General features: G+C 56.7%; 1 protein-coding gene across 2 annotated transcripts in view; it reads right to left on the bottom strand.

The window, feature by feature from the left end:
• The window catches only part of CDK18 (cyclin dependent kinase 18), a 42593-nt gene extending 34242 nt beyond the window's left edge, over positions 1 to 8351 (bottom strand). For both annotated transcript variants that reach the window (XR_009489400.1, XM_059867436.1), the window contains exon 1: positions 8218 to 8351. The gene's annotated coding sequence lies outside the window, so the exon portion shown is untranslated. The remainder of the gene's footprint in view (positions 1 to 8217) is intronic.
• Between the last annotated feature and the right edge of the window lie 17993 nt (positions 8352 to 26344).

The following is a 26344-nucleotide window of genomic DNA, read 5'->3' as shown; positions in this document are numbered from 1 at the left end:
CTTGAACACTGCAGCCTGCTGTGTGTAAAAGAGGCATCAGAAACGTAAAAATAACAGAAATAAATTCAAATATTGTGCTTTCCCCCTGCTTCCAAATGAAAACATAGAAGAATTCCCATGTGGTTTTCAGAGGAGTGAGGAAAATCTATGTTAAAAAAGGGATGACACTGAGCAGGGCCTTGGGCACTGTCAGGGAGAGAGGCCTTGGACACTGCAGCCTGCTGTGTGTAAATGAGGCATTAGAAGTAGAAAATAATGAAAATAAATTCATATATTGTGCTTTCCCCCCCAGTCCAAATCAAAACAGAGGAATTTACATGTGATTTTCACAGGAGTGGAGGAAAATCCAGACTAAAAAAGGGATGACACTGAGCAGGGCCTTGGGCACTGTCAGGGAGAGAGGCACTGGCCTGCAGCCTGCTGTGCATTAAATGGTGATCAAAAATATAAAAAATAATGGAAATAAACTCATATATTGTGCTTTCCTCCCTACTGCAAATGAAAATATAGATGAATTCCCATGTGGTTTTCAGAGGAGTGGAGGAAAATCCATGTTAAAAAAGGGATGACACCGAGCAGGGCCTTGGGCACTGTCAGGGAGAGAGAGGCCTTGAACACTGCAGCCTGCTGCGTGTAAAAGAGGCATCAGAAATGTAAAAATAACAGAAATAAATTCAAATATTGTGCTTTCCCCCTGCCTCCAACTCAAAACATAGAAGAATTTCCATGTGGTTTTCACAGGAGTGGAGGAAAATCCATGTTAAAAAAGGGACGACACTGAGCAGGGCCTTGGGCACTGTCAGGGAGAGAGGCCTTGGACACTGCAGCCTGCTGTGTGTAAATGAGGCATTAGAAGTAGAAAATAATGAAAATAAATTCATATATTGTGCTTTTCCCCCCAGTCCAAATCAAAACAGAGGAATTTACATGTGATTTTCACAGGAGTGGAGGAAAATCCAGACTAAAAAAGGGATGACACCGAGCAGGGCCTTGGGCACTGTCAGGGAGAGAGGCACTGGCCTGCAGCCTGCTGTGCATTAAATGGGGATCAAAAATGTAAAAATAATGGAAATAAACTCCTATATTGTGCTTTCCTCCCTACTCCAAATGAAAATATAGATGAATTCCCATGTGGTTTTCACAGGAGTGGAGGAAAATCCATGTTAAAAAAGGGATGACACTGAGCAGGGCCTTGGGCACTGTCAGGGAGAGAGGCCTTGGACACTGCAGCCATCAGAAGCAGAAAATATTGAAAATAAATTCAAATATTGTTCTTTCCCCCTGCTTCCAAATGAAAACATAGAAGAATTCCCATGTGGTTTTCACAGGAGTGGAGGAAAATCCATGTTAAAAAAGGGATGACACCGAGCAAGGCTGTTCCAAGTGCATCCAATGCTCCTCTCCTGCCTCCCAGCTGATAAGGAAACGCTGGAGATAAGGCAGGATTAAAACCCTGAGGTTTGAACAGAGGAGGGATTTTGGCCCAGGCCCTCTCAGCAGGGTCTCCCAGTGCTCCCAGCTGTGGTTCAGCACTGGTGTGGCTGCCTGTGCCAGCTGCAGGCTGGGCCTGCCATGCTATGATAGCGCAATTAGTGGCACAATTAATCGTTAATCAGGGGGGATTGGGAGGGATTAAGTGCTTAAACAGCACCCGTGCTGCTAATGGTGATTTATGAAAATGCTCCTTCCCCCTCGGATGCTCTGCTGTGTTTGCCTGGAATTAAAATGCCCCAATTGGGCCTTTTCCAGGCACTTTTCTGAGGAAATGGCTCTGCCCATCCCCCTGTGGGGAATTTGGGGGAATCCAGAAGATCCCAGCCAGGCTCTGCAGGGACAGGACACCCACGGGAGGGAGGGGACAGCATGGGACAGAAATGGGATAACAACGGGACAGTGATGGAGCAGTGATGGGAGAGCATGGGACAGTGAGGGGACAGAGATGGGACAGTGAGGGGACAGAGATGGGACAGTGATGGGATAACAATTATGGGGCAGTGATGGGACTGTGACAGGATAATGAAGGGACAGTGATGGGACAGTGAGAGGACAGTGATGGGGCAGTGATAGGATAACAATGGGACAGTGATGGGACAGAGATGGATAACAATTATGGGGCAGATGGGTGGTGATGGGACAGTGAGGGACAGCATGGGACAATATGGGACAGAGATGGGGCAGTGATGGGATAACAATAGGATAATGATGGGACAGCAGTGGGACAGTGATGGGACTGTGATGGGGCAGAGATGGGACAATGATGGGACAATGATGGGACAGCAGTGGGACAATGATGGGACAGCAGTGGGACAGTGATGGGACAGCAGTGGGACAGTGATGGGACTGTGATGGGGCAGAGATGGGACAATGATGGGACAGCAGTGGGGCAGCTCCTGCTGCTCCTGCTCTCCCCAGGGCCTTTGGGAGCCCCTGCCCAGCAGAGGCTGTGGCGGGCACAGTGTGGGGCACACAGAGACTCTCCTTGCATTTTAATTTGTACCAGACACAAACCAGTCTGGGTATAACCAAACCCTCCGGTTCTGCCTCCTCCTCCTCCTCAGAGTCCCCAGGCACACCAAGACCATTTCCTTGGTTCTGTGGTTTATGGATCATGGATCCACTGGATCAGGGCTGCATCCTCAATTCCTGAGATCTCCTGAGGATCCCTCTGGATCTACATTTGCTCCAGCACAGGCTTGGCCCTTAAACCACCATCCTAAAAGGTTTTCCACCCAATAATTCCAGTCATAGATGGCATGAATCCAAGCTCCAGGTGATGTTCCATGCTGGAATGCAGGAAAAAAAGCCCCAAAGTGCTGAATTTATATTCCTGTGCATGTTCCCGAGTGCAGAATCGAGGCTCCTGCTCACAAACCTTGTCAGATTTAACAACTAAAAAAAGCCACGGCTCCGAGAGTGGGAAGTGCTGGGAGCAACAGGAGAGAGGGAAAAGCTGGGGGGTGTTTTGAGGATAAATCCCCCCAGGATCAGGAATCCCAACCCCTGAGTGACCAGCACATTAATGCTGCCCGAATAATTAAATAGAAAATAAACCATTAAAATCAAAATGGAGAAAGAGCAGAAATAGAAGGAACGCTGGGAATGTTTCCCTGCTTCCCAAAAAAGGCACATTTTGATTTCTTTGGGGGTTTTGGTGTTTATGGTTGCCTTCAGCAGCCTCTCCTATTAAATGGAACGATTCAAGGCAAAATCACCACAAAAAAACTGCTCAAAGCCAGTGCCCTGCCCCACTCCAGCTGGGAAAATTTGGGTTGTTTTAAAGGAAATGGCTGAGGATTTCAGGGATTGGGGAAGAAGAGGGAGAGGGTTCATGGAGAGGGTTCAATAATAAAACCACTGAAAAGCTGCCCAAAAGATGAATTAAATTCATAAAACCCAGAGCACAGCGAGACAGGAGCTGTTTGATTCACACCAACACATCCTGGAGAGAGTTTTAGGTCTCAGGTTTGAGATCCAGAGCTGCCAGTGATGGGATTTTCCCAACCCCAGGAATAAACTCCGTGCCTCAGTTTCCCAGCTGATAAATGAAGATGACAAGGGCGGTGCAAGGTTTGGGTGTCGCCAATAAAATTAATCAGGGAAAAACTTTAAAACTAACAAAATAATGAACTAAAAATGCCATTAATGGGAGTGTCCTCATTAGCAGCGTCCTTCCAGCTGCCCACAGGAGCTCTCCCTTCCCAGGCACTCAGGAAAGGGCAGAGATTCCAACCCCACTCCCTCCTCTTTTCCCCCTCTCTGCATCTCAGCAGCAGCTCAGGTGATCCAGGTGTCCCAGCAGAGGTGACAGGGACCGAGCTCTGACAGCTCTGAGCTGGGAATTCACCACTCAATTTATGATTTTTGTTGTGGCAGTGCCTGCAGGCCCCAGGGATGGAGGGGTCACGGTGACAAACGAGGAATTGTCCCTGCTTTGAACCCACACAGGGAGAGGAAAGGGAAGCAAACCCAGCTGAGATCCCTGCAATGTCCCATCTGAGCTGCTCCTGGATCCCAAAAAGCAGCAATCCTTGCCAACAGCAGCTCAAACAGCCCTCTCTGAACACCTCCCAAGTTATTTCTGCCCCCAGCACCCCCGGGGGTGGCAGGGACTGCAGAAAATGGGAACAAAAGCCACAACCAAAGGGGGAATTGCTGGTGCTGGCAGCGGGATCCAGCTCACTGGAGAGAGTGCCTGGAGCATTCTCCTGCTTCCTGAGCTGCATCCCCACAGTCCTGATTCCTTCTGGAGCATCCTCCTGCTTCCTGAGCTGCATCCTGCAGGTCCTGCCTGCCCCTGGAGCATCCTCCTGCTTCCTGAGCTGCATCCCCACAGTCCTGCCTGCACCTGGAGCATTCTCCTGCTTCCTGAGCTGCATCCCCGCAGTCCTGCCTCCACCTGGAGCATTCTCCTGCTTCCTGAGCTGCATCCCCACAGTCCTGCCTGCACCTGGAACATCCTCCTGCTTCCTGAGCTGCATCCCTGCAGTCCTGATTCCTTCTGGAGCATCCTCCTGCTTCCTGAGCTGCATCCCTGCAGGTCCTGCCTGCCCCTGGAGCATCCTCCTGCTTCCTGAGCTGCATCCCTGCAGTCCTGCCTGCACCTGGAGCATTCTCCTGCTTCCTGAGCTGCATCCCCACAGTCCTGCCTGCCCCTGGAGCATCCTCCTGCTTCCTGAGCTGCATCCCCACAGTCCTGCCTGCCCCTGGAGCATCCTCCTGCTTCCTGAGCTGCATCCCTGGAGCTGCACTCCCCCTGGAGCTGCACTCTGCACCCAGAGCTGCTGCTCAGGGTTGGGAAGGAATGTCCAGGTTCCCAGCAGGGATCAGGAAGAGATGTGGGCAATTCCTGGTGAAGAATGCAGCTGGGAAAATCCTGTGGTGGCCTGGAGCTCATCCCTAAAAGAGCAGGGAAAGGCAGGAGGAAAGGGAAAGCTCTGAGAATGGGGTTGGCAGGAGCTGTGTGGAGGGAGGGAGGTGACGGACGAGCAGACAGATGAGAGGTGGCAGCGGTGGCAGCAGCACAGATGAACCCCAGCCCTCTGCCAGGGCTTCCCGTGCTGCTCCCTGCCTCCAAAATCATCCTGCAGCAGTTTCCAGTTTCTCTTCCAGCCAGACAAGAGATAGGAGGCAGAGATTGGGAGCGACTGAGCAAACAAGCAGCAGATGAGCAGCACTGGCTGCGGGCAAAACGCTGCTGCCTTGGAAGGAGAGCTGGGCTGGGAGACTGGGAGAGGGCAAAAGATGCTCGGGCTGATTACAGAGCACTCTGCAAAGTTAATTGTTCACCAGATTGGGATCTGGGCCACATCCATCAACAGGCTGCTTCCTGCCATCAGGTTTCCTGGACAAACAGCAGGAGCCAGTGGATTTAGCGGAGAGCAAAGCCAGCAGGGCAAAGCTCTGCCTGGACAGGGTTCACTGCCAGCAAAGTCCCTTCTCCAAGAGAGCCCTCTCAGCGCTTCCCTGCCTGCACAGAGGCAAACCCAGCCCAGCTGAGCTGAGCTTTCGGGGTGTCAGCACATGAATTACACAGCAGAACTCACTCCAGGCTTGGGATCTCCTCGGAGCTGAGCCAAGCTCCCCCGTCCTGCTGCCTGAAGGAGCTGCCTCAATTTCCCTGAGGACAGAAGGAGAATCTGGGAGGCTCCTACTGAGCCTGAGCCCTTTTGGAAACTCTTACTCTTCTTGGACATGACTCCAAACAAACAGATCCCAGCTTTTCTGGAGATTCTCAGCCCTCCTGGCCCAAACCCCAGCTTGGTGGAAGCCAGAGGAATGTCCCAGGGTTTACAGGCATTGACCAAACATTCATTTCTCTCCAGAAGGCCAGACCAAGGGGATGATGGTCTCAGTAGAAACTGCAACGTGGATATTTTAATTCACATGGTGACTGGACACCCAGGGTTCTGCCTGACCAGGTGGTGGGACAGGGAGAACGGAAGGATTCTCCTGGATTTGGGAGATCTAAACTCAGCAGAGCTCCCTGCAGCACCTTGAGCCATTTTGCCTCTGTGTTTTACCCTCTGCAAAATGCAGCTGCTCTCATCTGCCTGCTCTGGGTCCAGTGCCAGTGAGGGAAGGCAAAAACTGTCCCCTCTGCAGCCCAGCCTGTCCCTAGGGGACAAGTGACACTGTCCCCTGCAGCACCCTCTGCACCCCAGCCTGTCCCCAGGGCACAAGTGACACTGACTGTCCCCTTCAGCACCCTCTGCACCCCAGCCTGTCCCCAGGGCACAAGTGACACTGGCAAGGAATGCAGATGGGAGGCAGCAGCTCAAGATTTAAAGCAGCTCGTTTGGAAGCCAATAAAAAGCAGCCAGCTGCACTTCAGCCACCTGTAACTAGCAATGTGTGACACCATCCCTTCTCTCTGTCACTCTGTCACCAGCACAGCCTCTCTGAAGGGTCCATTCAGGGCTCCACAAAGAGCTGCCTCAGTGAAAGGGCTCTCCACGGCATGGAGATGAGGATTCAGTGCTTCCCATCCCTGCCAGCATCCCAGGGCTCTGCAGAGCTCAGGGAGCAAAGCCCTGAGAACAAAGCAAGGTCAGGAGTTAGCAGAAGGGGGAACTCAGACGTGGGGACACGGCGGTGACGTGGCCAAGGCCAGGCAGAATCCCTGGCAAGGCCATGGACAGGGGGAGATCTCCAGAGCCCTGATTAGTTGTAATTTTTTCTCTCTTCCTCTCTATCCCAGCAGGATGAGAGAGAGGAGGAACTCCCAGGATTTCTGGCGAGGTTGTTCCACTACTCATTTATTAACTGCTCCCATTTGGACGTGGTACTGATATTTTCCAGTGTGAGTGAGTAAGCCTGGGAACTTGGGAACAGATCTGTGAGCCCTGCCTGGAGCACGGGCACCAAAACTTGCTCAGAAATCTTCTGGCAGAGAGAGATTGAGACAGAGAGCCTGAGAATCAGCAAACTCTGAGCTGGGTGCCTCACACACCGAGGAAGTTCCATGGATGGGGTGAGCCAGGTGCCCTCCTGTTCCTTCCTCTTCCTTCTGGGACTCTTGGACATCCCGTCCCACCTTTTCCCAGGGAGGAAAGGATGCTCCACACCACAAACGCACTGAGATTTCTGTGCCACCCGTGTGTGCCTGCTGACACCATGTCCATTACCCAATGGCCAGATTCCTGGAGGGAATCTCTTCAGGATCATGGGAACTGCTTCTCCCGACCTCTCCCTGCTGTCACAGCCTCGTGAGGCTGGAGAACAGGACTCTGCTTGCACTGACCACATCTCAGCCCCACGTGTTGGCACATCCCAGCTCCACACCCCAAATCTGCCCCACACCACCGAGGAGGGAATTAATTAATCCCAGTCCCTCACAGGGCCCTGTTTGACGGCTCTTGCCCTTTCACAAACCTCATCCAGAGGCTGCAACTTTCTGCCTGATGCTTGCTCAAAGCTTTCCCCCCTTCAGGCACCATCTCCAAGCCCAGCACACATCACATTTCACCGCTGCTTTCCTTGATGCACAGCACAAAACCCAGCGCCAGCAGCCCCAGGCCTGACCCTGATTCTTTCTTCCTTTCAGAGCTGATGCCACCATTGTGCCAACACGCTCGGCCCAGGTTGTTTTCACCGAGAGACGAGGCTGTTAAAGCTTTTCAGGCTGGCCTGGCACGGAGGGCAGCTCTCAAGGGGCTGTCTGGGGACAAAGAGGGGGGGACACATTCTGGGGCACACCCCCGGGAACTTGTCACAGCAACAGGCAGCGCTGGAGAGATGCAGCTGATTGTGACAGCCTCCAAAAACTGCAGCGCCAGGGGAATGCCGAGCTGCCAGCCCGGGGCAGGGCTCCCTCCCACCGGACAGACCCTGGGTGTCACCCCCGGGCACTTCCACGCTCAAAGAATCCCCCCAGGCCCCTCACAGCGGGACCCAGGGATGCCCATCAAAATTCAATACTGGGCTTGACCGGGGCTCCCTGAAACAGATTTAGGACCAAACACGCACAGGAATCTCCCTCACCAGGGAGCACCAAGGTCCAAACCCGTACCGAGCTGAACCCTGCCTCTCCGTACCTCCAACTCTCCCCTCCCCTCGCACTTCGTGCCCCGCCAGTCCCAAAAACAGCGGCGGTGGACCCGGAGGGGCTGGGGGGGCGAGCAGGACTCCCGGAGGGGCTGGGGGGGCGAGCAGGACTCCCGGAGGGGCTGGGGGGGCGAGCAGGGTCCCCGGCCCGGGCGGGGTCACCCCGGCACTCACCGGCCGCCGAGCAGGTCGCTCTCCCTCCTGCCGCGTCCCTTCCTCCTTCCTGCGGGGCAGAGCAGGGGCGGTGCTGCGGGAGCCGCGGGGCCTCTCCGGGAACGGGGCCGGGCTGCGAGCGGAGCGGGGCCGGCACCGGAGCGGGACCGGCACCGGAGAGCGGCTGGAGCGGGACCGGCACCGGAGCGGGGCGGATGCTGGAGCCGGTTCCGGAGCAGGAGAGGGTTGGAGCGGTCCGGAGCACGGGAGGGCTGGAGAGCTGCCGGTGCCGGTGCCGGTGCAGGAAAAGGGTTGGAGCGGTGCCGGTGCTGGTGGAGTGGGAGCGGTGCCGGTGCCGAGCGGGGGGGAGTTGGAGCGGAGCCGGTGCCGGTATCGAGGAGGGCGAATGGGAGAGGAGTCCGTGCCGGTGCCGAGGAATTGGAGCGGTGCCGGTGCCGGGGAATTGGAGCGGTGCCGATGCCGGTGCCGGGGAATTGGAGCGGTGCCGGTGCCGGTACCGGGGAATTGGAGCGGTGCCGGTGCCGGGGAATTGGAGCGGTGCCGGTGCCAGGGAATTGGAGCGGTGCCGGTGCCGGGGAACTGGAGCGGTGCCGGGGAACTGGAGCGGTGCCGGTGCGGTAGCGGAGCCCGGGCAGCCGGAGCGCAGCCGGGCGCGGTGCGGGCGCGGTGCGGGACCCGGCGCGGTGCGGGAGCGCTGCCGGCGCTCGGCTCCGTGCGGCGCTGGCTCCTCCCCGCCGCAGCCCCGCGAGCAGGAGCCCGCTCGGCCCCGCCGGCCCGGGCAGGAGCCGCGCACGGAGAGCACAAACACACAAACACACACAGCGATCCCCGCCTCGCACTCCGGTCCAGCTCCCTCCTGCGGCTCCTCCTGCTCCTCCTTGAGGCTCCTGGCAGAGCTGGGGCAGCCCGAGACACCGGGACCGGCAGCCGTGGGGGTTTCAGCCTCTCGGGGCTGTGGATTTAGCAGCGGCTTCCCCACCCATTCCAGCTCCTTGTTGTCTTATATTTAGTCAAACATTCTGGGTTGGCCAAAAATAGAGCAGCCGTGGAAATAAATCAGGCTGACTGGAGGTGCCAACATTGTCTGCCTGAAGGTAATTAATTTCTTATATCCTCGGCTATATTAATCCTCGCCTTCCCTGCACACGCCGCCCTGTCTGTCAGCAGAGTTGTTGTAATTAGTGCCGAAATCTGGGGGATGTGCAGGAGGTTTAAGGTGGTGGGGAAGGGCAGGGGGAAACCGAGGCAGGGAAGGCACAAAATCCATCTCCGCAGAGTGTGGGGAGTGGGAGCACAGAGGGCACAGCAGGGCTGGCGAGGAGGATGGAAGGGGACACACGTTCTGTGGGGGAAAATCCAACATTTGGGGTCTTCTTTCCAGACGTGGATATTCCACCAAAAAAAAAAAACAAAACTGCCCAGGAGACACAAATTTGGGCTTCCTCAGTTCTGCTGCTGCCAGAACTCCTTTTCCCCGTGTTCCTGTCAAACGTGGGAGTCTCGCTGGACTTGCTGACTCTTATTTCTCATCTCAGAACCACCAGGCTGGCTGGGAGACACCTCGAGGAGCGGGGAAGTGCTTCCCAGATGGTGCAGCAGGAGCATCAAATCCGAGCCCCTCTGGAGGGAAGGGATGTTCTAGAAGGATCCATCTCCCTTGGTCACCTCAGCCTGTGCCAGGGCAGCACCCCTGAGGCCTTCAGCAATGTTTGGGTGCCCTGGGAGTGGGGTGGAACCTTCAGCAGCAGCTCTTCAGTGGAGCAGGAGCTGAACCAGCCCCTCTGAACTGGGGCTGCCCCTCTAGGAGCAGGTGGGGGGTTCAAAACTGAGCCCCAGGGACGCAGTGGGGACGTGGTGGCCTTGCAGCAGGGGTGAGAGGCCATCCTTGGTGACACAGGGTGAGCAGCTCGTCTGTCACCTGGGTCTGATGGGGATTGGCATCCTTGGCTCTGAGGGCTCAGGGAGGAGGAGCCAAGGTGGGACCAGGGGTGATGTGGGTGCAGGGTGTGATGTGACACCCAGGGCTGTGTGTGACACCCAGGGCTGGGTGTGACATCCAGGGTTATGTGTGACATCCAGGGCTGGGTGTGACACGCAGGGCTGGGTGTGACATGCACAGTTATGGTGTGACACCCAGGGCTGTGTGTGACATCCAGGGCTGTGTGTGATATGCACAGTTATGGTGTGACATGCAAGGTTACATGTGACATCCAGAGTTATGTGTGACGTCCAGGCTGTGTGTGTGACATTCAGGATTATGTGTGACATGCAGGGCTGTGTGTGACACCCAGGGCTGTGTGTGACACCCAGGGCTGTGTGTGACATGCAGGGCTGGGTGTGACACCCATGACTGTGTGTGACACCCAGGACTGTGTGTGACACCCAGGGCTGTGTGTGACATGCAGGGCTGTGTGTGACATCCATGACTGTGTGTGACACCCAGGGCTGTGTGTGACACCCATGACTGTGTGTGACACCCATGGCAGTGTGTGACACCCAGGGCTGGGTGTGACACCCAGGGCTGTGTGTGACACCCATGACTGTGTGTGACACCCAGGGCTGTGTGTGACACCCAGGGCTGGGTGTGACACCCAGGGCTGTGTGTGACACCCATGACTGTGTGTGACACCCAGGGCTGGGTGTGACACCCAGGGCTGTGTGTGACACGCAGGGCTGTGTGTGACACCCAGGGCAGTGTGTGACACCCAGGGCAGTGTGTGACATCCAGGCTGGCTCCTGGCTCCTGTGGCCGCCTGCCCTCCCCTCACCCCTGGTCAATGAGTACCCGCTCATGTGGGTGCTCACTCAGCGCCCTGTGAGTGCCCATCCCGCTCCCTTCCTGCTGCTGGGCACTCTGGGGGGGTTTTCCCACATCCCAGCCTCTGCCATGGCTCTGACTTCCACATTCACCCTTCTCCTCTGTGTAGAGGGGAGATGTCACCCTGGGGGAGATGTCTCAGGCACTTCTGGGCCATTCCCAACATCTGCTGCCACCCCTCCCGTGCCACGGCTCCGAGACCACCTGGCACCTTAAATCCAGTTTGAAACTGAAAGCAAAAGAGATTCCCAGGAAAAACTCCAGCAAATTAAGCTGAAGGCCCCAAACTGGAACTTCAGAGAAACCAGGAAGAGAAAGCACCGTGCAAAGGGCAGGAATGTGACAGTAATTAGGGGACAGAGCCATGAGCTCGGTGCTTGTGCCACACCAGCTGCTCGTTGGTGCAGAACATTCCTCATAAACACGAATTACAGCCCTGGGCATGCCAGGGATTGCTGCGAGAGCCTGAGGGAGGAGGATGAGCCCAGGGAGAGCGCCCAGCTGCTGCAGCCGGCGGGGAGGAGGGGAGGGATGGGGTGGGGTGGGGTGGGTGGTCCCGGCACGGCTGGGGGGGCTCGGCTGGGGGGGATAACGAGGCTGCTCTTAGGAAAATCAGTCCACAAACACCAGAGGTTTCTGTCCAAAAAGGAGACAGAGGAGTCCTTTGGCTTTATTCCAATAAAGGGAGAGCCATGGGGCATTGCCCTGGGATCTCTCAGAGTTTTGGAGGATGCAGCCTCCTTTTATCCCAATTTCCCACATTTCCCTTCTCTCTTTCCCCATTTCTGAGGCACTTGAGAGGTTCAGACTTCCCAGAACACCTGATACCAGAGATTCCCCTCTACTGTACAGCCCTCCCTTTTCATTTTTAATTCTTATGGAATTTAGGGGTTTTTCTTCCCCATTGTTTCTTTCATCTCTTAATGTCTAATTCCATTTCTCAGCAAACCTAAAGTTTATTTGTAAATTCAAATACCTTTTCCCATTCACCAATCAGTGGAATCCTTCCCATTGTTTCTTTTCTCTCCCAGTGCTGGTTTTATCCACCAGCAGCCCCACAGCTGGTTTGGAGAGACAAATCCCCCATTCCTCTCACTGCTAATGGGGCTGGGGCCACTCCACCTGTATGAGCCCGAAGCAAAGTGTCCCCTGAGCCCAAAGCAGTGTCCCTCGAGCCCAAAGCAGTGTCCCCTGAGCCCAAAGCAGTGTCCCTCGAGCCCAAAGCAGTGTCCCCTGAGCCCAAAGCAAAGTGTCCCTTGAGCCTAAAGCAGTGTCCCCTGAGCCCGAAGCAAAGTGTCCCTTGAGCCCAAAGCAGTGTCCCCTGAGCCCAAAGCAGTGTCCCTTGAGCCCAAAGCAGTGTCCCTTGAGCCCGTAGCAGTGTCCCTTGAGCCCGAAGCAAAGTGTCCCTTGAGCCCAAAGCAGTGTCCCCTGAGCCCGAAGCAGTGTCCCCTGAGCCCAAAGCAGTGTCCCTTGAGCCCGAAGCAGTGTCCCTCGAGCCCAAAGCAGTGTCCCCTGAGCCCAAAGCAGTGTCCCTTGATCCCAAAGCAGTGTCCCTCGAGCCCAAAGCAGTGTCCCTTGAGCCTAAAGCAGTGTCCCTCGAGCCCAAAGCAGTGTCCCCTGAGCCCAAAGCAGTGTCCCTCGAGCCCAAAGCAGTGTCCCCTGAGCCCAAAGCAGTGTCCCTTGATCCCAAAGCAGTGTCCCTCGAGCCCAAAGCAGTGTCCCCTGAGCCCGAAGCAGTGTCCCTCGAGCCCAAAGCAGTGTCCCCTGAGCCCAAAGCAGTGTCCCCTGAGCCCAAAGCAGTGTCCCTTGAGCCCAAAGCAGTGTCCCTTGAGCCCGTAGCAGTGTCCCTTGAGCCCGAAGCAGTGTCCCTTGAGCCCAAAGCAGTGTCCCTTGAGCCCGAAGCAGTGTCCCCTGAGCCCAAAGCAGTGTCCCTCGAGCCCAAAGCAGTGTCCCTTGATCCCAAAGCAGTGTCCCCTGAGCCCAAAGCAGTGTCCCCTGAGCCTGAAGCAGTGTCCCCTGAGCCCAAAGCAGTGTCCCCTGAGCCCAAAGCAGTGTCCGTCGAGCCCAAAGCACTGTCCCCTGAGCCCAAAGCAGTGTCTCTCGAGCCCAAAGCACTGTCCCCTGAGCCCAAAGCAGTGTCTCTCGAGCCCAAAGCAGTGTCCCTCGAGCCCAAAGCAGTTTCCCCTGAGCCCAAAGCAGTGTCCCCTGAGCCCGAAGCAGTGTCCCTTGGCACTCCTGTGTGCTCTGAGGTCGCTGGGGCTGAACTCGGTGCCCACCTGCGGCACCGCTGCGATCCCCGGGTGAATTCGCTCAGCGGAGCCTCGGGGCATTTTCCGACCGTGCCAGCGGAATGGCTGAGCTCGGGGCAGACAAAACTGCTGCGGGTTTTGGGAGTTTTTTCCAGAATTACTTTGATTTCTGTCCTTTCTCCTTTTTCTGTGACCACAGACCCTCATGGAGATCTCCCCCATATAAAACTGCTGCGGGTTTTGGGAGTTTTTTCCAGAATTACTTTGATTTCTGTTCTTTCTCTATTTTTTGTGATCACAGACCCTCCTGGAGATCTCCCCCATACAAAACTGCTGCGGGTTTTTTTGGGAATTTTTTCTAGAATTACTTTGCTTTCTACCTTTTGTTTTTTCTCCCTTTTTTTTTTTTTTTTTTTTGGGATCACAGACGCTCAGGGAGATGTGGGGGGAATCAAGGGTGAAGATGGGCTGGTTGTAGGTGGGAGTGTCCCCAAAAAAATGGGTCTGGCTGGGCAACTCCAACACTTTGTGTCATGGCTGTGATCACCTCAGCTCGTGCTGGGGGAGACTTCAAATCCTCCTCCTCCTTCCTCCTCCTTCCTCCTCCTCCTCCTCCTCCTCCCGATGTATTCCACACCGGGAATGGTCACACAGCTCCCGGTCTGTCCCTGCCTGGGGCAGCCAGAGGAATGTGGGTCTCAGCCCACATTAAAATCCAATTTTAATGTAAATTGAATTTTTTTTAGGGATACTCGTGCTGTGTTTCCTCACAGCAGGAGGGAGCAGCCCTGCTACAGCTATGCCAAGCATCCTTTGGTGTAAAACCACCGAATTTTTGGTGTAAGAACACCCAGTTTTGGCTGCCAGCGGAATACTTGTCCCCAGAGCACGCAGAGGAGCTCACCTGCACCGTGCCCAGGCTGCGGGGGAGATCAAACACACCCAGCAGGAACCAGCCAGGAGAGATCCGAGCTCCAGAGCGAGCTGTACCCAGCAGGCACAGCTGTGTCCCTGGGGACAGCTCCAGAGCTTCGATCTGCAGCCCAGAAGAGCCCTGGCCATGGCCAGGAGTTGCAGAAAGTCGATTAAACCTGACAGCTCAGGCTGAGGCTGTGGAGAAACAGCGACAGGAATGGGCCTGACTCCTGCAGGAAGAGCAGGGCAGCTCTGGGGGGGTCACATCTGAGAAAAATGGGAGCAAGCTCCCGGTACTGGAGTGATTTCAGCTTTTATTATGATAATGGAAAGGCCCAAAGCAAGGGGTGCTAAAAGTGATTTCGGCATTTATTCTAATAAAAAGAAAGGTCCAAAGCAAGGGGTACTAAAAATGATTTTGGCATTTATTCTAATAAAAAGAAAGGTCCAAAGCCAGGGGTGCTAAAAGTGATTTTGGCATTTATTCTAATAAAAAGAAAGGTCCAAAGCACGGGGTGCTAAAAGTGATTTTGGCATTTATTATAATTAAAAGAAAGGCTCAAAGCAAGGGGTACTAAAAGTGATTTCAGCATTTATTTATTTATTTTATTTACTAAAAGTGATTTCAGCATTTATTATAATTAAAAGAAAGGCCCAAAGCAAGGGGTACTGAAGTGATTTCAGCATTTATTATAAAAAAGAGAAAGGCCCAAAGCAAGGGGTGCTAAAAGTGATTTGAGCATTTATTTGTTTATTTTATTTATTAAAAGTGATTTCAGCATTTATTACAATAAAAGAAAGGCCCAAAGCAAGGGGTACTAAAGTGATTCCAGCATTTATTACAATAAAAGAAAGACCCAAAGCAGGGGTACTGAAGTGATTCCAGCATTTTTTCCAACTAAAGAAAGGCCCAAAGAGGGCCCGGGCCGGGCAGGAGCGCTCCCGCCGAGGGTGGAGCAGCGCCGGCGCTGGGGCTGCTCAGCAGCGATGGCCCCGAGGATGTCCCCGATGGCCCCGAGGATGTCCCCGATGGCCCCGAGGATGTCCCCGAGGTCCCAGGGGCACGGCGCAGCTTCCCCGGCTCAGATGCCCCTTTTTATCCTGTTCTGTGTCCCTTGGATTGGTTTCTGTTTGGATCCTTCATTTGCACGGAGGTTTAAGGGGCTGGATTGGCCGTGACAGCTCTGGCCAGGCTGGCTCCTTTCACTTGGGGGTGGGTGCATGTGCTTGGGTGAAATTTCTTATAACCACCCTTTAACCCCTTTTACAATATAATAACCCAGCTGACAGCACATGCTTAACGATCTATTAACCATTTTACAGCAGTTTCTAACCTGTTTTTAACAACATTCACCTGTTTTCCTGCTGCAGGGCTCTCACCCAGGATGCAGAGCCCTCAGCTGCTCTGTTTCCCCCAGAGCTCAGCTCACATGGCCTCACATGTGTGCAGCTCCCGAGGAGAGCTCCGGGGCTCTGCAGGGAACATTTCACAGTCACTGCATCCTTTCCCCACTGCCCTGCCACTCGATAGGAGCGTGGGCAGCGAGTCATGGAAAGAAAAATGTGTTCAGTGCCTCCTCCTCCTCCTCCTCCTCCTGCTGCTGCTGCTGCCCTGGCCTGGCTGCTGCCCCCAGGCACATGCAGGCATGTGGAAATCATTGCCTGGAGAGCAGCGCTGTGTTTCAGCAGCAATCCCAGGGCTGGGGTGAAAGCTGGCTGCTAAATCCAGGAGAGCTGGGAAATGGGGCCATGCTCCAGTGCCCAGCCTGCCTCAGCAGGAGCTGCTCACTGGAGAGGGCAAACGAGCCCAGGGTCACAGCCCAGCCCGGGCTGTGGCTCTGCAGGTGCTCAGGGACAGCCTGAGTTAACAACAACCCCCCAGCTACTCCTCTGCTGGGTTCACGGACCGGGGAAATGTCAATCGCAAAATGGTTTGGGTTGGGAAGAACCTTAAAGATCATCTCCTCTAAAATTCCACCTCCCACTATCCCAGGCTGTGCCAAGCCCTGTCCAGCCTGGCCTTGGACACTTCCAGGGATGGGGCAGCCCCTGCCAGCACCTCCCCAGCCTCCCAGGGAAGGATTTTTCCCATTTATCCAACCTAAACTTCCCCCTTTTCAGTCTGAACCCATTCCCCACTGTGTGTCACTCCCAGAAGGGGCAGGGCAGAAGGAATATTGTCACTCCTGTTTTAAAAGCGGGTGAATTGAGGAGCAGGAGACATGGGGATGTTTGGGTGTCCCTGTGCCTGTCCCAGAGCTGAGGGAGCTCCTCAGGGTCTCCCTGAAATCTCCAAGCCCAGATCACTGCAGGCTGCTCCTGTCCCATGCTGGAATCGGGACAGGCACAGGGAAGCCACAGCTCCCCTGGGAATTCCTGCCCAGCCTCTCACCTCCCTCCCAGCCAGGAATTCCTTCCTGATGTCCATCTAAATCTACACTCTTCCAGCCTAAAACCATTCCCTGTGTCCTGCTCATTCCAGCCAGGAATTCCTTCCCAACATCCAACCTAAATCCCCCCTTTTCCAGCTTTAACCATCCCCTGTGTCCTGTCCCTCCATCCCTTGTCCCCAGTCCCTCTCCAGCTCTCCTGGAGCTCTCTGTGAGCCCTGAACTGCCCTGAAACCACTGGAAATCACTGAATTGACATTTTCAGGACACAAAATCCTGTCCCCAAGGTGCCCAGCACTGCTGACCACGGCAACCACGAGGCCGATGCAAACCCCTGAATGCAGCAGCACCTCCTCTGAATTTTGCCCGTGGAGCATCACCATAACAACAGCTCCACCAATCCACACCAGAGATCCAGGCCCTTAGCAACCAGGAGCTCCCAAATTGCAAAACAAAGTACAAAAAAAAAAAAAACCACAAAAAATAATCTGCACCAAGTCCTTCCTGCAAGGTCCTGCTGTGGGTGGGCAGGGCTGCGGGGGGCAAAGGCAGGAAAATGCACAGAGCACCACAGATTCCCAAAGTTCTGCCCCAGGAGGTGCCAAAACCTCTCTCGTGGTGCCACCGGAGGGTTTGGCTGCTGTTTTTGGTGTTTCCCCTCCCACAGAGGGGAAGCTCAGCACACACAGAACCTGAGCTGCCCCCCCTGATTGTCACCCAGCCCTGGCACCTGCAGGATCTGCTGTGCCTGTGTGTTTCCAGGTGTTTCCAGCAGCTGTTTCCCAGGGGTTAAACCACCTCAGCAGTTTCAAAAGAGCCAGAGTTTGCTCCTGTGAGTGAACCTTGTCCCCTGTCACCCTGCTTGAAGCACGGGGAGGAGATAAGCTGGTTTTTTTTCAGGGAACCATCCATCTCTCCCGCTGAGTCACTGCCAAACTTCCCCTGCCCAGGCAGGTCACGGGGTGAGCTGGAGCTGAACACTCTGGGGCAGGGCTGAGGGAGCACACCCAGAGCTCTCAGCTGCTCCCAGCGGGCACTGAGGCCAAAGTCCTGCAGGGAAATGTGTCTGAGCAAACCCAGCAGATCCTTCTCCCTGCCAGGACACTCCAAACACACCAACAAAGGGCCTGGTGCTTTCCTGCTGCCACAAACTGGGAGTCCCTGCTTGGACTGGGACCAGCAACACCCAGGGGTTGAGAACAGAGCCCAAAGTGGGGATTTCCAGCCCAAAGCAGCAAGCCCTGTTAGCAGGAGGCAGTGCTGTGGTGGAGGAGGTCTGGCTGGGGGATAATTTGGATTTTCCGAGCCTTTGTCCGCAGGGATGTGTGGGTGGGGGGGTGGATGGAGCTGGAGGAGCTGTGGCAGCAGCTGGCACTGCACAGCAGGAACAGCTTGGGTGGCACCGGGAAGGGACTCCCTCACTGCTGGCTGGCACAGCCTCGGGATGCTCAGCCAGCATTTGCAGCTTGACTCACAGCCTGCTCAGCTATTTTCAGCCCAAAGGAGGAATCCAGCCCGGCTCTGGCTTCCCAAAACATTGGGGCAGGCATAAACTTCAGCAGGCATTAGAGGGATGATGGATGTGGTTTGTGTTTCCAAACCAGAGAGCCAAGGACGGGCTGGGCCAGCAGGGCTGGACACGGGAATGGAGGAGCACCGAGGAGAAATCCCTGCAAGGGCAGGGATGGGTTTGGGAAAGACTCTGGGCTGAGCTGGGAGCAGGGTGGGCACTGTGCCATCCTCACTCCCGTGCCAGCCCAGCTGTGGTGTCTGCAACGTTCGGAATTTTGGGAGGCAGAAGGACACGGGGCGGGGCACAGGCCCCTGAACAGGAACAGGGGCTCTTTTCCCTGGAAACCAAACCTCACCCCCAGGGTGCTGATGTCAGTTCAGAGGAGGCACTGGGCACTGCCAGGGCAGCCTGAGCTCCTGGGGGTGGCAGCTTGGGGCTGGGAGACATCCTGTGTTTGGAATCTTAGGAGGCAGAGGCCACATGGGGCCACAGAGCCCTGGACATGAACACTTTTCCATGGGAAATGAAACTCTCCCCACCAGATTCCTGATGCCAGTTTGCAGGGGGTGCTGGGCACTGCCAGGGCAGCCTGAGCTGGAAGTGGTGGCAGCTTGGGACTGAAACACATCCTGAATTTGGAATTTTAGGAGGCAGAGGCCACACAGGGCCACAGACCCCTGGACATGAACACCAGCCCTTTTCCATGGGAAATGAAACTCTCCTCCACCAGATTCCTGATGCCAGTTTGCAGGAGGCACTGGCATCACGTGCACTGCCAGGGCAGCCTGAGTTGGAGGTGCTGCCATCTTGGGACTGGGACACATCCTGCATTTGGAATTTTAGGAGGCAGAGGCCACACAGGGCCACAGGGTCTTGAGTGAGGCACAGGCTCGTAGACATGAACCCTGACCCTTTTCCATGGGAAACCAAAGCCCAGATTCCTGATGCCAGTTTTCAGGAGGCACTGGGCACTGCCAGGGCAGCCTGAGCTGGAAGTGGTGGCAGGTTGGGACTGAAACACATCCTGCATTTGGAATTTTAGGAGGCAGAGGCCACACAGGGCCACAGACCCCTGGACACAAACGCTGACCCTTTTCCATGGAAAACCAAACCAGTTTCCAGATGCCAGTTTGCAGGAGTTGCTGGGCACTGCCAGGGCAGCCTGAGCTGGAAGTGGTGGCAGGTTGGGACTGAAACACATCCTGCATTTGGAATTTTAGGAGGCAGAGGCCACACAGGGCCACAGACCCCTGGACACAAATGCCAGCCCTTTTCCATGGGAAACCAAACCAGTTTCCTGATGCCAGTTTGCAGGAGGTTCTGGGCACTGCCAGGGCAGCCCCAGCTGGAGGCGTTGGCAGCTGGGGCTGGGACACACCCTGCTCCGTGTGGGATTTTAGGGTGCTGCAGCCCCCTGGGGCTGTTGAGGCTGCTGGAGCTGCTGTTCCCCACCCACACCTCCCACCCCGGGTGACACCTCCAGCTCTGCTGGGAGAACTGGGGAACTGGAGCAGACGGAGGGAAAATCTCTCCTGCTGGAGCTGCTCTCTGTGTGTGCTGTGCCCTTCCCTCTGGGAGGGACAGGGACACTGCTGGGGCTGGGGCAGCCACAGCAACCCCAAAACGCTCCCAGCTGGGAGAGGTGACACAAACACCCACGGTGGGTGACCCACGGTGGGCTCAAAGGGGAGCTTGCGGTTCCTCTTCCCCGAGCTCCTGGGGGTTTGTGCGCCTCGGGGTCGCTCCTGTCCTCGTCCCAGCCGGATTTAGGGGAACTCAAACGCTGCTCCAGCCTTTTCCCTCCCCAAGGAACCCTCACAGGCAGCTCTGGGCTGGTTGTTCCCTCAAGAAACCAGCAACCAAACGGGCTGGAGCAGGCAGGGTGGACAAGGACCTTGCTCCCTCCTCTCTGTGAGCCAGGCAGCGTGGCAGCGGCCAAGGGCACAGGAATTCCTGCTGCAGGGAGCTGGCACAGCCTGGCAGGGCTGGCAGCTGCCCAGGGAAAAGCCTCGGCATCCCAGGGACAGCACAAGGCTCGGGGGCTGCTCGGGCTGGGCAGGGAGGGAAACGAGATCTCAGGGTGGCCAGAGCTGGTTTGAACTGGTGCTGAGGGACAGGGGACGTGGGACATGGGACATGGGGACATGGGGACATGGGGACATGGGACCTGGGGACATGGGACACAGGAACACAGGCACACAGGACATAGGGAGACACAGGGACACAGGGACATGGGGACACAGGGACATGGGGACACAGGGACAGGGACGCAGGGACATGGGGACATGGGACACAGGACATGGGGACATGGGACATGGGGACACAGGGACACAGGACATGGGGACAAAGGGACATGGCGCACAGGACACAGGGATATGGGACACAGGACATGGGGAGACACAGGAACACAGGGACACAGGGACATGGGACATGGGGACATGGGGACATGGGGACACAGGAACACAGGAACACAGGGACATGGGACGTGGGGACATGAGACATGGGACACAGGACAAAGGGATATGGGACACAGGGACACAGGACACAGGACACATGACACAGGACACGGGACACAGGGACACAGGGACATGGGACATGGGGACACAGGGACAGGGACACAGGACACAGGACACAGGGACATGGGGACACAGGGACACAAGGACACAGGGACACAAGGACACAGGGACACAGGACACAGGAACACAGGACACAGGGACAAGGGACACAGGACATTTTTCCCTGGATCCCGGGCAGTTCCCATCACGGACAGCTGCAGCAGCCTTTCCCCGGAGCTTTCTCCTCCTGGAGTTTTTTCCCCGCGTCCCTCCCCAGCTCCTTCCCCCTCCCACGGCCACCCCCTCCTGCCCTGTCCCCTGCTCCCGCCTTGTCCCCAGCCCCGCGGAGATGGCGGCAGTTTCTGGAAAATGCTTCCACCTCGTGGCCCTCCGCAGAAACGCCGGCCTGGGAGAGGCCGAAAAACCCAGCCGGGCACAAACTCGGCCGTGCCACCCCCTCGGCTGGCCCGGCTGCCCTCGCCCGGGGCTGCCCGTGCCCCCGCTCGGCTCCGGGGGCTGCGGTCCCGCCGGACAAGCGCGGGCTGTCCCCAGGGCTGGGCAGGAGCTGGAGGAGCCCGTGGTCAGTCCAAACCCAGTCCAAACCCAGTCCAAACCTAGTCCTCCCAGTCCTCCCAGTCCTCCCAGTCCATACTCAGTCCAAACTCAGTCCAAACCCAGTCCAAACCCAGTCCTCCCAGTCCAAAATCAGTCCAAACCCAGTCCAAACCCAGTCCTCCCAGTCCAAATTCAGTCCAAACCCAGTCCAAACCCAGTCCTCCCAGTCCAAACCCAGTCCAAACCCAGTCCTCCCAGTCCAAACCCAGTCCTCCCAGTCCAAATTCAGTCCAAACCCAGTCCAAACCCAGTCCTCCCAGTCCAAACCCAGTCCAAACCCAGTCCTCCCAGTCCAAACCCAGTCCAAACCCAGTCCAAACCCAGTCCAAACCCAGTCCAAACCCAGTCCACCCAGTCCAAACCCAGTCCAAACCCAGTCCTCCCAGTCCAAACCCAGTCCACCCAGTCCAAACCCAGTCCAAACCCAGTCCTCCCAGTCCAAACCCAGTCCAAACCCAGTCCAAACCCAGTCCAAACCCAGTCCAAACCCAGTCCTCCCAGTCCAAACCCAGTCCAAACCCAGTCCACCCAGTCCAAACCCAGTCCAAACCCAGTCCACCCAGTCCTCCCAGTCCAAACCCAGTCCAAATCCAGTGCTCCCAGTGCTCCCAGCACGCGAGGGCTGGCAGAGCTCAGCCGGAGCTGCCCGGGGACAGCACCCCCTCTCCCGTGGCCCCTCCAAAATCCCCCTGTGTGGGAGCTGGGGTGGGCACAGAGGGAGAAGCCTGGGCACACCTTGGTGGCACCTGGTGGCATTCAGGGCTTCACTCATCCCGTGGAGATGCTGCAGGAGGGGGATCACAGCCCTGTGAGGGTCCCAGTCCCCATTGTGCCCCCAGCACAGTCAGAACTGCAGGGAGAGGCTCCTCTGCTCCACTGGGGGAGATTCCTGGTCTCCAGTGACCCAGGAAAACACCGTGGGCTCTCCACAGGTCTCATGGGATCCCAGAACTCCAGGGTGGTTTGGGATGGAAGGGCCATTGAAGCCCATCCAGGGCCAAGGCAGGGACACCTTCCAGTGCCCCAGGGTGCCCCAAGCCCCGTCCAGCCTGGCCTGGGACACTGCCAGGGATCCAGGGCAGCCGCACAACACTCACAGAAGGAATTCCCTGATGGAATCTGCTGTCCTAAGGAACGGGCTTGGCTGGGCACGAGCAAGATTCAGCTTTATTTTGTCACATAAACCAATTGCATTTTTAGCAGTTTTTGCTCCTGTTGGAAACCAAGGCCCATGAGGATGACAAACCAGTTTGCCAGGCTCCTTTTTTTTTTTGCAGAAACCCAGCGGGATTGTTCCCTCTGATGCCAGGGGGAGGAGCAGAGAGCCCTGAGGGTGCTGCAGGGGGGGACCCGAGCTGGGGTCACCCCACATCCTCCCGAGGAGCAGCTGCTCCCCACAACCCACCCGAGGATCCCGCACTGAAGTGACATCCCGGCTGTCACAGCCACATCGGAATCCTTCCAGGGGACGCCACCAGGCTGTTGTGTCCGTGCGGAATGAAGGGAATTCCCCAGAGGAATCGGGAATTAAGGGCGGAGGATGAGCAGCCCTGCAGCTCGGGAATGGCGGTGCCTTGGAATCACCCAGGGAACTGTCAGAGGGGTGCGCTAATTTAAAAAATGTTAACAAAGCCTGGATGTGGCACTCGGTGCCAGGGTTTAGTTGAGGTGTTGGGGCTGGGTTGGACTCGAGGATCTTTAGGGTCTCTTCCAACCTGGTGATTCTGTGAATTCTGTCATTTCCCATGGAATAAAGGACCTCAAATTTCACAGGAAAAGTGGGTTTGGCTGCCGTGGAAGCTTTCCCAGTGGAATTCCACTCGTGTTTACAGGGAGCCATGCAGAGAAAACCTGGATTCTCCCGTGGCTGCTTCTTGAATCATTTCACGTGGCAAATCCTGACAGGTAACACGTAGGCAGGGCTTGAAAAGAGGCACAGCCAGACTCCTCTTCCCGGGATCTCGCCTCACAAGGCGGGGAGAGGCAGCTTTAAAAGCGGGCAGGACGCAGCTCCCGCTCTCCTGGCCGGGGCTCAAGCGGAGCGCTCCCCGTTAATGAGCAGGAAATGGGGAGCGGAGGGATGGGAAGCGCTTTGTCCAGCCCATACGGACACTTGGCACGCCACGACCTGCCGGGGGTTAATCAGAGGCCTGCTGGAGCGCCGTGAGGAACCTGCCAGTCGCCACACGAGCCGCCAGTGCCGAGGAAATTAAAACTCAGGCACCATATGCCGCGCGTCCCCGGGAGGGAGCGGAGCGTCGGGAGCGGCGTCCGCATCTGCCCGGGGCAGGTGCGAGCTGCGGGGGGGTCAGAGCCGGGGTAAAGGGAGAGATGAATTATCCCACCGGGAGAAAGGGAGAGATGAGTTATCCCACCGGGGTAAAGGGAGAGATGAATTATCCCACCGGGATAAAGGGAGAGATGAGTTATCCCACCGGGGTAAGGGGAGAGATGAGTTATCCCACCGGGGTAAAGGGAGAGCTTCTCGTGAATTATCCCACCGGGGTAAAGGGAGAGCTTCCCGTGAGTTATCCCAGTGGGATAAAGGGAGAGATGAGTTATCCCACCGGGAGAAAGGGAGAGATGAATTATCCCACCGGGATGAAGGGAGAGCTTCCTGTGAGTTATCCCACCAGGATAAAGGGAGAGTTTCCTGTGAGTTATCCCACCAGGATAAAGGGAGAGCTTCCTGTGAGTTATTCCACCGGGATGAAGGGAGAACTTCCTGTGAGTTATCCCACCGGGATAAAGGGAGATCTTCCCGTGAGTTATCCCAACGGGATAAAGGGAGAGATGAATTATCCCACCGGGATGAAGGGAGAGCTTCCTGTGAGTTATTCCACCGGGATGAAGGGAGAACTTCCTGTGAGTTATCCCACCAGGATAAAGGGAGATCTTCCCGTGAGTTATCCCAGTGGGATAAAGGGAGAGCTTCCTGTGAGTTATCCCAGTGGGATAAAGGGAGAGCTTCCCGTGAGTTATCCCACCGGGATGAAGGGAGAGCTTCCCGTGAGTTATCCCACCGAGTCCTTTCCCCGGAGTTCATCCCCCCAGGATAACTCACTTCTTTTCCCGAGGGTTCATCCCCCCTGGGATAAGGCCCTCCTTCCCCAAGGTTTAGCACCCATCAATAAACCCCCTCCTCCCCAGGGTCATCCTCCCGGGATAACGCCTCTCCTTCCCAGGGTTATCCTCCCGGGATAACGCCTCTCCTCCCCAGGGTCATCCTCCCGGGATAACGCCTCTCCTTCCCAGGGTCATCCTCCCGGGATAACGCCTCTCCTTCCCAGGGTTATCCCCCTCAATAACCTCAACAACGCCCCTCTTTTCCCAGGGCTCTCCCCCTCAATAATGCCCCTCTTTCCCAGGATTTATCCCCCTCAATCATGCCCTCCTTCTCCCGGGTTAACCCCATCAACCCCTCGCCTCCTTCTCCCGGGTTAACCCTCGCAACCCTGCCCTCCTCCCGGGTTAACCCTCTCAACCCTGCCCTTCTTCTCCTGGGTTAACCCTCTCAATCCTGCCCTTCTTCTCCCGGGTTAACCCTCTCAACCCTGCCCTCCTTCTCCCGGGTTAACCCTCTCAACCCTGCCGTTCTTCTCCCGGGTTAACCCTCTCAACCCTGCCCTCCTTCTCCGGGGTTAACCCTCTCAACCCCGCTCCTCTTTCTCCCGGGTTAACCCCCTCAACCCTGCCCTCCTTCTCCCGGGTTGAGCCCCGGGCGGGCCGGGCCGTGCCGTGCCGGGGAGCCGAGGGGAGCCGAGGGGAAGGATGACACACGCTCAGCCCAGCCCAGCGGCAGAGCAGCCGGCGAGGCAGAGCCAATGGCTGCTTTTCATGCTCAGCGAGCGCGTCCATCTCCCCGCACACCCTCGAGTCCTTAAGTTGCAGCTTTGAACTCCCTCGCTGAGCCGAGCCGAGCAGAGCAGAGCAGAGCAGAGCAGAGCAGAGCAGAGATGCTGCTCAGCGGGAACAGAAGGCACAGCCCGCTGACAGGTAGCCAGCATGGACCCTGAGCCCGCCAGGGCCGGCTGCTGAGACAGGTACGTGCCTTCCGAGGCAGGGAGCCGAGAGCAATCACATTTGGGATGCAAACTTTAATTTTCCAGCAGGGGGAATATGGAAATCTGGCTCTCTCGGAATGATTCCTCCCCCCCGCTTCCCCAGCGCCGCCACCTCCCCTCCCCCTGCGTGCTCTCCCCGTCCCTCCCAGCACCGACACTGCTGCAGTGTTTCCATCCCTTCCTTTGGGGGGGATTTGGTGCTCCCCGAGCCTGGCAAAATCGGGAGAGAGGAGAACAGCAGGACAGGGTGGTCCCTGCGGGCTGGGTGGGCTCCGGAGCAGGGCACGGCCAAGGTGGCTCATTCCAGGGATCCCGGCTGGTGAATCCATCCCTGGGGACAGGCATGGCCAGGGTGGCTCATTCCAGGGATCCCGGCTGGTGAATCCATCCCTGGGGACAGGCACGGCCAGGGTGGCTCATTCCAGGGATCCCGACTGGTGAATCCATCCTGGGGGAGCCAGGCACCGCCAGGGTGGCTCATTCCAGGGATCCCGACTGGTGAATCCATCCCTGGGGACAGGCACCGCCAGGGTGGCTCATTCCAGGGATCCCGACTGGTGAATCCATCCTTGGGGACAGGCACGGCCAGGGTGGCTCATTCCAGGGATCCCGGCTGGTGAATCCATCCCTGGGGACAGGCACAGCCAGGGTGGCTCATTCCAGGGATCCCGACTGGTGAATCCATCCTGGGGGAGCCAGGCACCGCCAGGGTGGCTCATTCCAGGGATCCCGGCTGGTGAATCCATCCCTGGGGACAGGCACAGCCAGGGTGGCTCATTCCAGGGATCCCGACTGGTGAATCCATCCTGGGGGAGCCAGGCACGGCCAGGGTGGCTCATTCCAGGGATCCTGGCTGTCCCAGCTCAGCTCACGGGAGGATCCAGGGGCTCTCCCAGCCCGGACCCTCTGCCCTGTCTGGCACCGGGAGGATCCAGGGGCTCTCCCAGCCCGGACCCTCTGCCCTGTCTGGCACCGGGAGGATCCAGGGGCTCTCCCATCCCGGACCCC

Source organism: Haemorhous mexicanus, chromosome 25, assembly GCF_027477595.1.
Source record: "Haemorhous mexicanus isolate bHaeMex1 chromosome 25, bHaeMex1.pri, whole genome shotgun sequence".
Classification (NCBI taxonomy): domain Eukaryota; kingdom Metazoa; phylum Chordata; class Aves; order Passeriformes; family Fringillidae; genus Haemorhous; species Haemorhous mexicanus.
The sequence above is the reverse complement of the archived record's forward strand: the minus strand, read 5'-3'. Positions and strand labels throughout refer to the sequence as shown.